Raw genomic sequence first — 18,791 nt, 5'->3', positions numbered from 1 at the left:
GAAAGATGCATACTATCCCTACATACAATATGATTTCTACAACATGTTTTTTTATATAGTTCTGTTGAAAAGAAGCCATTCATATCTTTCTTTATGGTACCATGGTCAGTAATTATACAGTACCTGTAATGAGAATAACTGGGATCATACCATAGATAAATTATGGCAACCCGTGGATGAGATAAAGCATTTAGGAGCTGCCTCTGTCCATTAGTAGTACAGGGGGCAGCCCTGCAGTACATTTTCTGTTTCTCATCCATAGATCTAAGTTGAGCTTGAATATATGCAGGGATGAACTTTGTTTTAAGCAGCCTGGGAGTCTGTTGCACAGCAGCAGTATGCTCTGTGAGATGCACTTGTCTCTCCAATGTGTTCTGTTGATGTTACAGTAGAGGTTTATATACCCAAACTGAGTATTTCTGATGCCATTTGATTTGCTGATGTGCAGTAAACCGATCAATAATGGATTTGTATTGATAGTTTTGTATTTATATATTTTCTAACTGGGTAAATCTAGTGGACACAAATATCCTCTTTCTGGGGTAACTGGAAAGCACTGTCTGGTTAAGTGACTTGCTTAGACTCAAAGAGTCTGCAAATAGAGGTAGAAGGATTCAAACCTTGTACCCTTTTGTTACAGAAGGCAGGTCACCAATAGGTCAAAGCAGTAATTCTCTGTGCTAACTGCCATACACATTTTATAGGTTGTAGTAACTATAGAACACGAATTTCTACTAAGATAAATTAGTTTTATTATGAATATGCCTAGAGTTATAATATGTATAAGGTGAGAAGAAATTGTGGTATGGGAGTGTAAGACAGAGAAGAAGGATGAGTAAACACATTGTCGTTAAAGCACTGGTGTTTTGCTTTGCATCATGACAGTAAGAACCAGCACCTGTGGGATTTCTGTGGTAGAAACAAGGGAGTATCTTTTCAGTGAAAAGTCTTTTATTTAATCATGGGCATATAATGCCAGTTGTCAGATAAATGACTAAGAATGGTAGAAACCTTACACAAATGTTTTATTTTCTTAAGTACAAATGTATTCATATACTAGGACAAACAGAAAAATTAGCCAACAGTCAGAAGGATAAAATATATTCCATTTTATAGGATGTTTTGTCACTCCAGTGGGAGAAAGGATTTCACCTTGCTGTCCCTATGTGCAGTAATCTATACTGGAGTTATAGCACCATGGGAAGTGGGCAGTTTTCTGTGGGGTTTCCTCATTAATTCACTGGTCATGTTTTTTTCTCTGGATCTCTTAGTTGTCAGTATAAGCATTGTACTGCATGAACATGCAGGCAAAGTCATCAGCGTGGAGTGAATATACAGGAATATATGCACATGTGGCATAGCAGTGCAGTGAGTAGCATTGTTACCTCATAGCAAGAGGTTCTCCGGTTCAATTCTCAGCTGGGGTGCCTTCTGTGTGCAGTCTGCATGCCCTCCCTGTATTCACATGGTTTTCTCCAGTTACTTCAGTTTCATTTCAAAGATATGCAGTAGATGAACTCGTGACACTAACTCATCTGCAGGTATGTGTATGTGTGTGCTACAGAGGAAAGTCTTACAAGATACTTCAGTTCCCTACTTGTACAGTAAAATCTATGGATGGCACTGGACGTTCTTAGGGTCACTATAGGAGCTGGAAGTGCCTCAGTAGCATTGGCTGTATATGTTAGCTATAAAGATGGGATTCAACAAAAATAGATTAGTTAGAGTGATAATATGTGTATGATGAAATGAAATTTGATCTTGGAGTTTAAGATAGAAAAAAAGGGGAGACTAACTACAGCTATAAAATCAAGCTAGTAGTTTCAAAGGCTACCAGGAAATGGCCTTCCAGTAGAAAAATGCATTCACAAAATGCTGCTGGTTTGAAAGAAGACAATGTCAATTTCTTCAGCATGAAAATTAAATTCTTTATGGGGATTTACTGATGACCAAAGTACAGCACAGCTTTTAAAAATATAGGAACCAGATGCTTTTATTTTAGAACTTTGCTCTCCATTGCATGGTAACTTTTATATACACACAAACATATATCATATATACATCTATACATACACACACACATATATATATATATATATATATATATATATATATATATATATATATAGGTCTACCTGAAAACGCCGAAAGTCCACAACGCCAACAACGAGAACACTGACACCGGATGATCGACAACGGAGAAGACCGAAAGTTGAGAATCCCGATGCTGAGAACACTGACATGTTAAGGTAAGTGTGCGATAGGGATGGACGTTAGGGTCAGGGTGTGGGTAAGGAAAGTGTGTGATAGTGACAGACGTTAGGGTAAGGTATGGGTCAGGTAAGTGTGCGATAGTGACGGACTTGAGGGTTAGGGGTGTTTTAAGTGAGTTAGGGTTAGGGTGCAGGTAAGGTAAGTGTACGATAGTGACAGACTTAAGGGTTAGGGGCAGATTAAGTGAGTTAGGGTTAGGGTGCGGGTAAGGTAAGTGTGCAATAGTGACGGACCTTAGGGTTAGAGTTTAGGTTAAGGTTAGTGCATAGATAGTTATGTATGTAAGGTTTAGTGTAGGTTTGTAAGGTTTTTGGTGTCCTTGTGTTGTGTGTGTGTTTTTCGGGAAAGGTATTTGTTTTGTTGATTGTCGGGATTGTGGTTTGTCGGGCATGTGAAGTTTTGTGTTTTTGAACTTTCGGTTTTGTTGTGTCGGTTATTTTGTTGTCGGTGTTTTGGCATGTCGGTGTTATCTGGTAGACCCATATATATATATATATATATATATATATATATATATATATACACACACACACACATACATTTATATATATAGTGCACACGTGTATATATATATATATATATATATATATATATATATATATATATATATGTGTGTGTGTGTGTGTGTGTGTGAGTGTGTATATGTGTGTGTGTTTAAGTATTGCTGAATGTGTTAGTCCCAGCAGGATTGTAGCTTGTTTTCATGAAAGAACCAAGAAACCAAGATGGTGTTCATGCTGGCTACAGGAAATTTGGTCAGAACTCCAGCGAAAATGCTCTAGTATTTCACTGGGGGTGTTGTATAACATGCTGTGTTGGAAGAATGTTAGGGTATGGGTTAAGTGGTATAGTGGAGGTGAATGTGGTGATGAATGGACAGTAGTTTGAGAGTCATATGCAGGTTGATGTGGATCTGTAAAACAAGTGTAGTCAGTTTGTGTGACAGAAGCCAAACTGCAAAGTGGAGGGCTTAAAAAAGATATTGATAACAGAAGTATATCCCTGGAGAATGGGAGACAGATTTTTCTGTCAATAAAAGACTAAAAGACTCACACATTAGCAAATGGAGATGGAAAGAGTCAAACCTTGCACCGTTTTGTTACAGGAAGTAGGTCACTAATAGTTCAAAACATTCAGTCTATCTAATGCAGGAATAGAATCCACAGCCTTCTTCACCAAAGGTGAGGGTCATGCCTGCTGAGTCACTGACATTGCGCTAATCAAATTTAGGCCACCTGGGCTGCAGTCAGGGCTTTATCTCTCTATGCTACTGGTGAGACTAGTTGAGCAATATTTTACTGCAGTCAATTCAGAACTTGTTATTTTGGGATACCACATATCTGGAAAATAATTGTCAAAAACAAAAAATGTACACAGTATGGGGACAGAGGCCACAATGCTGGAATTGGTGCTGAAAAATGTTTTAAATATAGGGAGGTGTGTCATTTTTGGGTAGATTGTCAAGATGAACAAAATGTTTTGATAAAAAGGAAGTTTGAAAAAAATGCTATTCATAAAATTCATGAAACATTACAATTATTTGTTAATGAAAGCCTTTCTGTCAGTTACAAAATATGATGGATTACAACATTAGACTGATGAAGGTACAAACAAATAAAAGGAAAAAGAAAAAAAAGAGTGAGGTGAAAACAACAATATAAGATAGAGGTAGGCAATGGAAAAGAAAGTATAACAGCTTTCATGGAAAAAGACCTGTAAAATGAAAGGGTTCATTTTCATATAAAAAACTTTAAATCTTAATCATAGAAAAGTGACATAAGAAGCTTTGTGGCATATAAAAGATGCGTGAATAGAAAGAGCAAGTTATTGTTTGTGCACATAGACTTTCTATTGCTGACATTAAAATAGAAAGAACACATAGACTAAATATTCATAATTTGAGACTGAGATGTTAGCTAAGATCTATATTGCCAAGACCGCAGACATACCAAATAAAGGAGGTAATTCTCTTTTGTTTTGTTGAGAAAAACAATCTTAAAGATTGGAGATGTGATAATTTACATGCACAATGTTCTTTCATCATAAACACAAACTAACAGAAATGATTTTTTCCTTTCATATAACTTTTCAGAGAAATGTAACTTCAGTTCAAGTTACTGTATCTTGCATTTCTTCAAGTCTTCTATCCTTCTGAATTAAAAACCTACACAGACCCTCAATAGGTAGAAGGTTAGCTAGGAAAGAGAAGGGAAGATTTGGAGGCAGCAGAAAGTGCTAAGAGAACAAGCAACCCGTGAACAGGTATAGAACATCAAACTATGGACATTTCAATGACAGATTACAGATGAAGCCCTTTCCTGTTTTCCCCAAAAATGATGACTAAAACAAAAGAAATAAAACAGTTTTCCAAAATGTGGGAGACTCCATAAAAAGAATTCACCGGGAATCACAAGGAAGCAACACCATGGCAGATCTTCAAACAAGAATGAAGGTTTAATTGATCCACAAAAATCGGAACACAGTGAGCGCTTTCATATTATTAAAATGTTTCATCAGACTTTCAAATGCCTAACATCAATTAACATCATTAAATACTAAACTCATTTACCAATGACCAATCATTCAAAAAAATCAATTATGACAGCACATCATTATATAAAAGCCACATCTAAAATATTTAAGATCATATGCTTTAATAAATAACATAAATAAACCTGTATAAATAAATAATCATACAGTTATGTAAACCAGGTCCCTTGTCCTACAATCAGCATACTGCTTAAAAAATATAATCTTGTCCAGTGTCAGGATGAATAAACTTATTGTCACCCGCCATGTACGGGCATTGGTTACACCCTTTACAGGCAAATGTTCCCTGTCTATCAGATCGTAACATATTATGAGTCCTATCATGCTCATAACAAAGCAGTCTCTTTAGGGATTTTGTATTCCTATAAGTATACCTTGGCCTAATCCTGACTATTGTTGAGATATTGTCATCTGCACTTAATAACCTCCAATTCTTTTCTATTGCCTCTTTCATCTTGGCATTCTTATTTGTAAAAGGAATTATTATCCTCAGTCCTGTATTATTTCCAGAGCCCAATTCTTCATTATCAGATATATTGACTCCTGTATCACCATTTCTATGGAAGAATGGTCTCCCCTTCCTCCTCCTGTGTAACTGATTAGTACTCATCATTTTCTCTATCTCATCAACTTTGTAGCCTCATTGTTTAAAATTGTCAGTCAGCATCTTGCATGTTTCAAGATAAGTCCCTTCATGACTAGTAAGTCTCGATGCCCTAAGTACCTGACCCTTCATTATATTTGGATAAATATGAGCCGGATGCATGCTACTACGATGTAATAGACTATTTCTCCAGCATTGTTTCCTAAACATATCAGTGCGTATACCATCATCATCCCTAGTCAGTTGTACATCAAGGAATTGTAACCTTGTGTTAGAACTATTACATTCAAAAGATAGGAAATCAGTCGTTCCATTTATATACTGAACAACATCTTCTAATTGTTCTCTCATGCCTTTCCATACAAGGAAAACATCATCCACAAATAGTCTGTAGTATCTAATATACTCACTAAACTCTGTCCCATTCATCACATAAGTCCTTTCCCAATATGCCAACACTAGGGTGGCATAAGAGTTGGCACATGGGGTGCCCATCGCTACCCCTTTGGTTTGTAAGAAATATTTTTCATCATACATGAAAATATTGTTGCTTAATACAATGTCTAATAGCAACATATATCTCATAATGAGGTCCCTAGGCACCCCTTCCTCCACCAACAATAGCCTCACATAGTCCATTCCTGTACTATTAGGTATGGACGTAAACAACGAGACCACATCAAGCGTGACTAATAAATCATCTCCAGTCTCCTCACCCGAGAACACATAATTAGCATAGGTCTCTAAAAACTGTTGTGTATCTCTAGTCACTGTAGTCAAGCCTTCTACTAAAGGTCTAAACTGTTTTTCCAAGTAAATGGAGAGTGGTTCAGTGAGCCACCCCCTCCCCACAAAAGTATATAAAGTAACACAATAAAGGACCAGTTTGTGAAGAGAAAAGATGAAGAATGTAAATTAAGTGAAATAAAAATATAAGCTTTACTGACACATAATTCAGCTTATTGGTTTGGAATGTTAATGTGCTGGTCAACAGGAAAAAAATCAGGAGACTATACTGACTTATATTTACAATAGTAATGTACAGGTAATAACATTACAGGAAACACTCCCGAATCATAAAGGATGTGAACATTTTATAAAGAAAAATGGGAATGAGCATCCAATTGTTGGAATAAAAAGAGATCAATAGAAAGGGGTATTAATATTAAATAAAATGGTGGAACACATAAAGAGAGGCAGGGGAAATTTATAATGTTGAGGATGTGTTGGCAGGGTTTAGGAATTACACTGGCTGAACTATACATTCCAGTAAAAGACGTAAGACTAAATACAAAGAATATTGTGGGAGACGTCATAGCCTTTTATCAAGGATGTATGGTAGTAGCAGGAAATTGGAACGCTATAGGAAATAAAGAAGACATTTCTCAAGGGTCAATGTGTCATAGAACAAGAGCTGCAGCAGACATATGAATGGATGTGGGCTTACTGATGTAATGAAAACAAGAGACGATGACGTGGCGATGCATATTTTAGAAGAATATGTTTTTTGAACAAGATTGGATAGATGTTACATAGAGAAGGAATACAGCAACATGGTCTGAATCATTAAAACACATCTGGTGATAGTGTTGGACCATGCCTGTGTACAATTTAAGTTTTGTAAGCAAGTTAAAATCTTTTGTGATAAATGCTGGCATTTTGCCATCATTTCACCTTGAAAAGGAAGCACATTATTTACTGGGTAGATTAAATTTAACTAAAATTTTGTTAGATTTGAACTTAAGCAGTAAAGAGCTTGCAAATAATTGGGAAAAATGTAAGTAAAGATTAGGAATATGGTCACAATGAAAACAAGGTATGGAATAACAATTACATTACATATGTAGAGAGGAATTAAAATGAAAGGGATTTACAGAAGTGAAAAAAGAATAAGTGGAGCACAATAGGATGAATTCCAACTGAAAGAAGTTATAATGCCTATGCAAGAATACATAGAAAAACATGAATGAACATATAGAGCATTGGCTTTAAAACAAATATTTTGACAATAACGATATATCAGCCCAATTACTGACTCAACATTTGAGGCACCAAAACGTAAAAAGAATGATAACAAAATCAGAAATTGTGAGAATGGTAATGTAGAAGTGGATCCAGGAAAAAAAATGAATGTAATGGTAAATTATTATAGTACTTTGTATGGGCAAGATGCTGAGAATGAGAATAACACACAGGAATTGTAACACGTTTCAGACATTTGCAACTTCGTCTGTTCACAGAAGTAGAACGAGCCATATCAACATCAAACATAAAGGAAACTGAAATGACAGAGGCAACAAGAAGCCAGAAAAAATTGAAAACCCCTGGCAGTGATGGAATTCCGACAGAAGTGCGTAAAAAGAAGAAGCAAGTGACAGTAAGTCTCTCTAATACTTTTTAGCAGTATTTTTCTGGGTGGGGATGTACCCTTGACTTAAAAAGATTCAGTAGTGGAAGTTATACTAAAGGGAGGATCCACTTGATCTATGGCAATACAGAACATTTTGATTATTCAGAATCATGGCTACAAAGTGTTTGTGATGGTTTTGGCAAAAGGAATGGGAAAATATTGCTGAAAATAATAGGCCTGGATCAGTGTGAGTTTATAGAAGACAGACAAATATCTGATAATGTTAATTGTATTCTTATGGGTGCAAAGGACTCATTGGATAATAATACTATATTAATGTTAATTGGCCTAGATATCAAAAAAGCACTTGCCAGAGCTGAAGAGACCTTTTGAGGCAATTAGGTTTCCATAAACATTGACAACATTAACATTTAATATTTACAGAGCAGTTAAAGCCTTGGTAAAGTATGGTGTTGAGCTATCTAAAATGTTTTACCTTTAAAGAGGAACTCGGCAGGATTATCTATTTTCACCAGTATGCATTGTTTTTTATTTAGAGACATTAACCAGGTAGATAAGACGATCATACTTAACTGGATATAAAAGGCAAAATGCTAGTGAAAAAATAGCCTTTTTTTGCAGATGACGTAGGTTCATAGGTAAGTACTAGTCTAGCTGTCATTTTGGGACATTTTAAGCTAGACAATTTTCTTCTCAAATGGGAGAATCAAATCTTGTACCTTGTGTCTGTGAGGTAAACACTGGAACCATTATACCCCCCCCCATAAATTATATAAAATTATAGTTGATCTACTGAAGTATTTTAATAGTATGACAATACATAATGTAAATGAAACAAAGCAAGGCTATATTTATGAATTATGCCCCAGCACATGAGATTGTTGACAGCTTCCCTTTTTTTTGTGGGGTCATGACAAAATGAAAGGGTTAGGGTTTTATTCAAAATGAGAAGCTGAGCACGCAGCTACATAAATATGGGAAAAATACTAAAAAGAATATAAGTCAAATAAGCCTATAGAAACTGTTAGTTATTGAAATCGACAATAATATACAAGTTACTAAGATGCTTTTGGTCAGGCTTATATGCATCAATCAAAAGATGAGATGACAGAGAATATAAAAAGAAAATAGTTTCTTTGGGATAACAAAAAATATAACAAAAGAGAGAGTGCAATAGGAACAATGACAAAGGGACAAAGTGGTTTGGGACTTTCAGAACTGATGGTGTATTATAGGGCCACACAACGTAGATCAATGTAGTTGTTTCTGGAAGCAACATACATGCCTAAATGGAAGCACATGATATGCATAACATCCATCAAGATAATGACAGGATCATGCATGTAAATTTTGGGCAGATCTAAGAAAGGAATATAAAGAGCATTATGCCCTTATAATCATAAAAGTCTTAAGCAAGTCTTTGTGTTAAAAGGAAGTTAGACCTTGGAAAAATAGAACATCAGCAATGAAGTATACTATATATAGTAACAAGAAAGACACAGAAAAAAAGTAATGAGTGTTGGGAAAAGAAAGGAGAAAGAACTGAGATTTTAGAAACAAATGATAAAAGGGGCTGAGTTAATAAAATGGAATGAAGATAGACAATCTGGTGGGTTTTTAAACTCAGATCAACTTGTATATATAGATAAATATTAAAAGCAATAATTATAAAAAGGAAAATCAAATACAAACCATCAAAGAGATAGATAGATGTGAAAAGATGACTAAAGAGAGTAAAAATGTGGAAATTAAAATGATTAGAAATCAGAAACAAAATTCCATTGTAAAACCTGAGCTGTGTGTGATTCTGATTCTGTAATGGACACTGAACTTGAAGATGACTTTAACATGGAGCACTAGACTGCAGTGCAAACTGTGAAGTCACTGGTGCAGTTGTTAAGATTTGCAATTTACTGAAAATAAAACAATATGATCACTAGTTAATTTCATGATCTTAAATGATGCTGTAAATAATTAACTTGCATGTTTAACTGTTCCATTTAAATCATTTCATCCTGAGCAGCAGGAGGCTAATTAATGTGTCTGCTTCCTGAAGTCTGCTAAGTCAGGAAACCACTTGGTTCCCGAGAGCTTTACTCAAAAATCCTCTCCTGTAAATACTTCATTATAGTTATAATATCTGAAAAATGATGAGAGTTACAAAAAGATGTAAAATATTTTAGACTTTTGGTTGACAACAGGGTATAGATTGATGTTAGCATCAAAGGTGTGTCTGCAGATGCTGATTTTATATTGCAGATTTATGAAAAAATGTATTTTGTTTGACAAAAATGCTAGCAGTATGATCAAACAGAAAGTTATTTTTGTAAGTGTGTAATATAGATCAAGTTATCACTGACAGAATTGTTCACCTCTTCAAGAGCTTTCCAATGATGGATGACAAGAAGGGACAGCATACTGTTGTTTTCCATATTGTTGGAGCTATTTAAATTAAGCATATAATAATTTCACAATATTTTAAAACAATATTTATCTACAAAACTATTTGTATTGGATGGCAACATTGTATGCTTTAATGTTTTACATAAAATTGTACCATTTGTTCACCTGTAGGTCATGGAGTATTTTATGAAATGAATGCAGTTATAAAAAATAGGTAATAGTTATAGCTGGTCTTCCAAAAGAGCATTTATATCTCATAATGTCTTCACTGCTTTAATACATTACCCCCAGCATATTTTATTCTAACAGTGTAACAGTGTAAGTGAACCATTTCCTACCTTGACTACTACATCTCAGTTACAACTTTTGGTTTTATAAAGGGCACTACTGTGAAGCTGCAAGTGATTTATTTCCTGACGTGGATTATTCCATTTTTATCTTCAGCTGTGGTCTAACCATTGGTCTTTTCATTTTTTTTATTTATTTATTTTTTTTTTTAGCTTGTGTTACTGTGTTTGAAATTATCAGGACTTGTATAACCTCCTGTCTTACTGCAATTTTACAGATTGTTTTCCTGGTACTTACCCCATTGTTGACCAACCTGCTCCATTCAGCCCTCGCTATGCTCAGGCTTGACTCCACTCCCCTACCCTACCCACAATTCCCTACCACCCTCACTACATCTGGACTTATACATCACTTACTCCACCTCCTCTGCTCATCCTCCTATCCTGTGCCTAACTGCCCTATACAATCACAATTTTTTCTCGTTATAACAATCCCACTAACTTCTATTCCAAATTTCTTCACAAATCTCACTCTGCTCCCTCCCTATCGAAACCTGTCTATTCTCCACTCTATCACTGCTCATTACCTCACCTCACCATACTGCAAGATTATTATAACACTAACCATGCTGTTTCCCTCCTGTATCACCCTATTCATCCTTCTCTTCTCATTCCTAACATCTCCACCAGTAGTAATAATAAATAAGCACACCTGAACCATTACTTTTCCCTCACCTATCAACCATCTTCCCACTAGCTACTCAAAAATCTCTTCAATCTTATTTCCCATACCTTCATTCCACTTTTGCAACCCCAGAATACTAAAAAATGTCAATCTGAATGTCAGTGTAATACTTCTACCCATCTCTGCTAAAAATTCCATACAAAATGAACTATCTTTCTCTACCATACATCATTGTGGTGACATTCACCCCAACCCAGGTCTCAAACAAACTTCAAACCAAGGAATACACCCTAAAAGTTTAAAAATAGTCATCTAAACCTTAGAAGCATATGCAGCAAAATCACGGGTTTTCATGCCTGGATGACTCAACACAGCCCAGACATCCTAGCCATAAGAGAGACATGGCTAAAGTGTGAAATAAAAGATGCTGAAATACTACCCCTTGGTTATAATATTATGAAGCTTGACAAAACACATAAAGAAGCAGGTAGAATATACTCTCCCCAAATATGCTCACAGTAACTTCCTATACAGATGCAATCCCAAATTTTGGAAAAGCAGAGATTATAATTTCATTCCTAAAACTTAATAGAGCTAGAAGCATATACATTGCTGTGCTATATTTCTTCCAGAACATTCCAGTACTTGAAAATATATTATCATGGGTAGCAAATACAATCACAAATGAAGTTATCCTTCTGGGTGATGTAAACATTGACTGGCAGTATTTTATCTGCAAATTCAGCAATCAACAGCAACATCTTTGGATTCACTCAATGCATTAATACATCAACAAGATATGGCAAAAATAACTCCCAACAATCTATCCTGGACTGGATTCTGGTTACCCGCCCATCTAATTTTACCTCCTCAGGTATCCTCCCTGGTACACTAAATGACCACCTGCCAGCTTATACCCACAGGAGTATTACATAACTATCAAAGGAAAATACGTTCAGAACTATCCATAATATCTCTCCAGTTTCTCCAAAGAGTCTTTCATTGGAGCTCTGAAAGCAGTTAACTATTCCATCCTAAGAATGACTTCTCTTAAATAATGCAATTGAATACTTCAATGCAACATTTATACATCATCTTAACACCTTAGCCCCAGAACATATAGAAATAATTAAAAACAGTCATACCCCATAGCTCACCAACCAAAGCAAACTCCTTATGAAAGAAACAAAGCATGGATTAACTGGAAAAATAATAACAATGACAAAAATTGGCAACAATTCTGACAGCTGTGAAACCAAGTCAAGAAACAAGGTAATCAAGATAAAAAGTTTTGTTATACTCACCTACAGGACACCTATAAAAATAACCCTAAAAAAATCTGGACCTCCACATCTTCACTCATCAATCCAGGTACCAAAAAGGATCCCATCTCATACCCAGACATTCCCCCTTTTCAAACAGTTACCTATCCCAATGCATACTACATAGAATGCATAGCCAATTTAACCTCATACTCACCAAATACCCCCCTTCCATGCAACTAGTTTCCCATTACTTAGACCCTAGCTCATCTCCTTCACAAAACTCATCCAACTGCAACTTCTCCAATACATACACAGACAACTCCACCCATTTTTCATTTCTAGTAGTTTCTGTAACTCTCATTAAAAAAGCTTTTACATAAACTAAATCCTTGTTCCTCCTTAGCTGACAACCATCCATGGCATACCTAAATATAACTACAGAGGCATTATAAATCAGCATTCTTATTAACAGATCAATAACAGAATCCTGTGTCCCTAACTTGTGGAAAATGGGGCATATTATCCCCTTACATAAAGGAGGTAATTACACTGACATTACAAAGTTTCGTCCCATAACCACCCTGTCTCCCCTCGCTAAAATCCTTGAAAAAATGTGTAGATCAACCATTTCTTCACTATCTCTTAGAAAATCAGCTAATAACCAATATGCAACATGGATTTTGGCCAGACTACAGCACATCCACTGCATTATTATCATTTACAGACACTGTCATTAAAGCTCACATCTCTAATTAACTCATATCTGGAGTATTTCTAGATGTATCAAAAGCCTTTGAAATGATCTCTCATTGTACAATTCCAAATCAACTTTCCACCCTGGGTTTATCATCTCCATCTATTCAACGGTTCCCTAGCTACCTTGTCAAAAGGCAAAAGCTATAAAATGGGAAGGATCCATCCCAGCATGCCTTCCCAGTTCCACAGGAGTCTCACAGGGATCTATTCTTGGCCCGCTACTATTCAATATTTTTATCAATAACTTACATTCATTTTCTTGTGAAGGCAACTTGATTCAGTATGCCGATGACTCTACCATGATCCGCTCATCAAACACCTTAACTCGCCTCTAAGAAATCACTCAACAAGGGGTCATCTCCATAAAAACCTGGCTCACAAGAGCACAAATTTTACTTAATCCCACAAAAAATGAACTCCTCCTCTTTACCCAAAAACTCACATCCCTAACAAAGCATCTTCCAAAATCTTTTTGGCAAATGACATTGAAACTGAATTAGTCCACCATACCAAACTATTAGGAGTCATAATAGATGATAATTTGAACTCAACATCCAAAAGCCATATAAAAAAACCATCAAAAACAGGCATGATATACAGAAACAAACGTTTTCTGAGTACACCAAAAAATACTCTAACCAAAACCTACCGTCTACCTTCCCTACACTATGGAACACCAATTCTGACCAATTTACATTCCTCCATAAAGACAAACTTGAAAGCTGCTATAACAAAAATGCCCAGTTTGCTACTGTTCCATCTTCCTTTCCTCATCACTGTAAAGCTCTGCATATCCTTAGCAGGCTGGAACTCTCCCTTCACCTCACCTACATTCATCTTATAACAATATGTAAAATCATACACAAACCATTAGTCTGACCATCTCTTACCCTTTTAATCAATATATATTTCCCTAAAAGAACTGTCAGATCAGAAGACAGACAACTTCTCACCACACATAAGCCAAATAAATCCCATGGGCAAGGTCTTTACACATACTCAATAGCAAAAAATGGAACTCATTACCTATAACAACCAGAGCTATTTCGAACCTACAACCATTAAATGCTCCCTAAAAGAATACTTTAAAAAATCTTGGAGCTGCTCCTGTGCTAATAATGGCTAAACATACTCTCTATACTTAACTTTTCCCTTCAACTTAAGTCACAACTCACAACCCTCTCCAACCCCCTACTCCACTCCTTCCTTTTGTTTTTCTCACTAACTTACCTTATCCATTTCACCTCTGCAGACTTTTTCTCTTCCTCTTTCTCTTTCCTCCCTACTCACAGAAGCTACCTGAAGACACCCTATCCTGCACTCTTCTTATAATCTCATTTTTTCTCCATCCTTCTTCCTTCTGTAATCATAATATGAACATTATCTGTTATACTAAGACATCACTCAATTTCCCTTCCCTGTTTCTAATCATGTAATCTCTAACATTTCTTATAAATATATTATCAGAATTGCCTCAGGTCTCATTTAACTCATAAAAATCTATTTAACAAACAATATGACTAATGAATTTTTCCTCACATATTTTTCTCCATCGCATGTTATTATTTGTCATTATACTCTGCTATGAAATATATGTCCTATTTTTTTCTCATTACAAAATTTTTCTCCTATCTTTTGTAGTGTAACATGATACTTTGTGATTTAAAATATCTGTACTTGATTTTTTAAGGGTTGTGATTGTGGAGCTTTTCTCTCTGGGCCTGTGCTGAAAGTGGGCACTTTCTGGCCCAGTTTGACTTTCCTGGTAAACAAATGTCAAAGAAATAAACAAAGCAGCATCACACCCCATTTTTGTATTATTAATGTAAACACAGAGGACTTCCAAGATGGCTGCACACCGAGTAACTGTTTAATTTTAGCTCTCCCAATGTGAAAACAGAATCTCAGAAGAGAGAGCCAGTAAACTCGTATTTTAGGTAAATTTCAGTAAGTGGCTAGTAAGTGCACAGCATGGATGCCAGCAAAAATGAAATTCAGAAAACCTGAAAGAAAATCAATCATAAAAGGTGAGGAAAAATACTGACTGGGAAGAATTCTGCAGTCATTCTGCAAAAAGCAGTGCAAGCTCTAGCTTTGGTGCAAGACATGATGTTCAGTAAACTACAGGAAAAATAAGTCAAATGTACTCAGAGTTGGTTAAAATAAATGAAACACTGATGGGGTATATCAACTTAAATAACAAAATAATGGAGAAAAATGAACAAAGCTTTAAACAGATATTCAGATGAGGCAAAATCAGAGGTCAAAATGTAGAAAAGGCTGACTGAATATGAGATGTTTCAAAAAAATAATAGAATTATTATTAAGAGCATGTAGGGAAAACCTGAGATTTTCTGCTGTACCAGATAAGCTGGAAGAGACAGGCTGTATTAATTTTATGTAAGCACAAATAAACAAGTGGAGTAGTATTCCACTGCAGGAGATGTTAATTGAATGGGCGCATCATGTGTATGCTCCAAACCTGGCCATGAGAAAGCAACCTAGACCTTTAATAGTAAAGTTGGAATCTTACCAACAGAAAGACCTGATTCAGAGAAAATTGTGGCAGAAGGAAAAAGTACTAAAAATGAGAAACAGTAGAGTGTTTGTGGAAAATTATTCTCACTGTACACCAAGCAGAAGAGGAGTAAAGTTATTCCACTAATCAGGGAATGTTGAGAAGCAGGTATGAGATTCAAACTGCTACCAAGCTATCTTCAGAATATTCTTTTTTGATGCCACATGTGCTAATGAGGAAATACAAAACTTTGTTCAACAAAAAGTAAGCTGTGAAACAAAAGGAAATTCTACTTCTTGTTCTTCTGGTAATAAAGACCACAGAGAGGCTGTGCCAGTGAAATATTTTCCAATGTTTCAATGGAAAATGCTTGAGAGACTGAAAAAAGCACAGGCGTTGACTAGAAGAACCAAGAGTAAGTTGGAAAGGAAGCAGGCAATGGATTTGGGAGACAGAGATAAACAGAAATAAAAAAACAGCAAATCAGAAATTGATAAATAAATGTGGGATTACAAAGCATTAGTTATATTTGTGAAACATGGCAGAACAAGAAAAATTGGAAATATTGGACTTTTTAACTTTGTTAAACTTATAATGGACTCTACGGCATATACCCTACTTCATGTCATTAATGTTTGGAAGAACACTTAGGAGAGGGGAAGAGGATGGAGAGAGTTAACTGTAAGTAAAGCAAAATTTTGTTTTTAACAGTTGCATTTTATAGTACATGATATAATCTGCATACTATAAATTAAAGTTTTCTCAGTTATTTTCATGTGTAGTGGAGATATTAAAGTAAACAGGTGACCCTGTTTTTTTCTTCTTTTATCTTTTTCCTTGTTCACTTTTAAGAAATGTAGGCCCTGTGACATAAAAAAAGAAGAAATGTCTGGTCAAAAGGGCATGATCCAAGAAAAATTGATGTGCTTTTTTTTCTCATTCTTGCATAGGGAAATATCTGGATTAAGGCCCATGACTTGATCTAGTAACAACTTTTAAGAGAAAATAAATAAATAAAAAAGAACATTAAATATAATAAAGCTTTCGTCTAGCAAATAAATACATGCTTGTAGAAGCAACTCTGTATCTGGTCCTCTTGTCTTCATGGAGACAATCTGATAAAGAGCAATAAAAACAGAATACTTCTTTCCTTTTTGATGGCTAGGAGGTAATGTTTTCTGAAACCATTCAAGTATTTTCCTAATCTGGAAGAACAATAAAGATAAAACAAAACCAGACAGCACTTAGTAGTAAGACAGGCTGTACCATGCATCTTAGCATGGATAACCTTACTTTTAGGTTAAACCAGATCTATGAGTGTGACTGTTAGAGTGATATAATTGTTCATATTAGGAGGGTAAAACTTCAATATTTGAAGATGTGTATAGTTTTGTGTGTTATTATTAAGTTAATAGGTTTTAGGGGGGTTATTTGGGGTGTATTTGTTTTTTGAGGGCTTTCAAGAAACAAAATGTTTTGTTAGATGTGACATAGGCTCAAATGGATATGACAAGAGAAAAACTGCACAAAAAAGCAGACTCCAAATATTAGTGTATGCATATAACACAAAAGCTGGAACTTGTTACTTAACAAAAAAGCTGTTACACATAAAAGGTGGGAATAATAACTTTTTAACATAATGATGCTTTCTGTGTTGCCTTTCAATGTTAATGGTCTCACAGATATATACAAAAAAAAGAAAGAGTATTGAATTATATTAAAAATGTAGAGTGAAAATATTTATGCTACAGGATACACATTTGGAAAGAACTGAACATGTGAATTTGATAAAGAAAGTTTTTTTAGGAAGGTTATTCATCTGAATACCTGGAACAAAGGAGAAGAGGACCTCCAATAATGATAGAAGAGGATAAAATGGTAATAATGGCAGATTTGTAGTAATAGGGTCTACTGGCAATGGAGGAGGATTACATTGGTATTTGTTTATCATCATCAACCCCCTTTTTCCCATTTTTCCTACATGGGGTTGGGGTATCCTGTTAACTGTTGCCAACTCTCTTGATTCAGTGCCACACTTTTGCCTTCTTCAAAACTCATGTTTGACTGTCGCAGATCTTCTTTCACACAATCTGTCCACCTCTTTGCTGGATGTCTTCACTTCCTCTTACCTTTTTCCTGCTTGTCCTAAATTATCCTCACCAGATTGTCTTCTGATTTTCTGCAGATGTGTCCAAACCACCATAATCTGTTTTCTTTGATATTTTCTGCAATTGCAGCTACTTTGGCTTCTGCTCTTATGTCCTCATTTCTTTGTCTGTCCCACAGTGTGCATCCTACCACCCTTCATAGGGACTTAATTTCCATCACCTCTAACTTCTGCAACTGTTCTGCCTTTATTGCCCAGGTTTCTGTACCATACAGTAGTACTGGTCACACCACTGTCTTGTACACCTTACTTTTCAGCTTCTTTGGCATTCGTCTGTCATAAACTACCCATGACACTCCATGCCAGTTGGCTGTAGCCCCTCTGATTCTAAATTTGACCTCTTCTTTCAGACTTTCCTTCTACTCAACCACCCCTCCCAGATACTTGAATTTGTTTACCTGCTCTACCATCTTCCCTTCTATCTCTGTTCTCAGCTTCTGATTTCCCCAGTTTGCTGCCATTATCACTGTCTTAGCTGTGCTTAGTTTCATCACATGTGCCTTCAGTTGTGCATTCCATTCTCCTATCCTTTGCTGAAGTTCTAGCTCAGAGTCAGCCTGTAATGCCACATAGTCTGCATACAGCAACTTTGTTGATCTTTCCCCGCTGACCTGTTTGCTAATGTAGTCCATCACCAGTGTGAACAGCAGTGAGGTCAGAGTTGAACCCTGGTGAACACCCACTCCCACTGGGAACGCCTCTGTGAGGCCGGACAGTGTTCGTACTTGAGTCATTGGATCCTTGTATATAGCCTGCACTAATTCTACCAGCATTTGGGGGATTTCAAACCACCACACCACTGCCCAGATCAGATTTTTTTAGGACATATGCTTTCTCCAAGTCTAAGAATGCCCATTTGGACTCTCTTCTCATCTAGCTTCTTCTCAAGTATCTGTCTCACTGCAAACATC

This window comes from Protopterus annectens, chromosome 9.part0 (genome assembly GCF_019279795.1).
Source record: "Protopterus annectens isolate FY-2018-M chromosome 9.part0, PAN1.0, whole genome shotgun sequence".
In the NCBI taxonomy this organism is placed as follows: domain Eukaryota; kingdom Metazoa; phylum Chordata; order Ceratodontiformes; family Protopteridae; genus Protopterus; species Protopterus annectens.
This window is presented reverse-complemented; position numbering follows the sequence as displayed.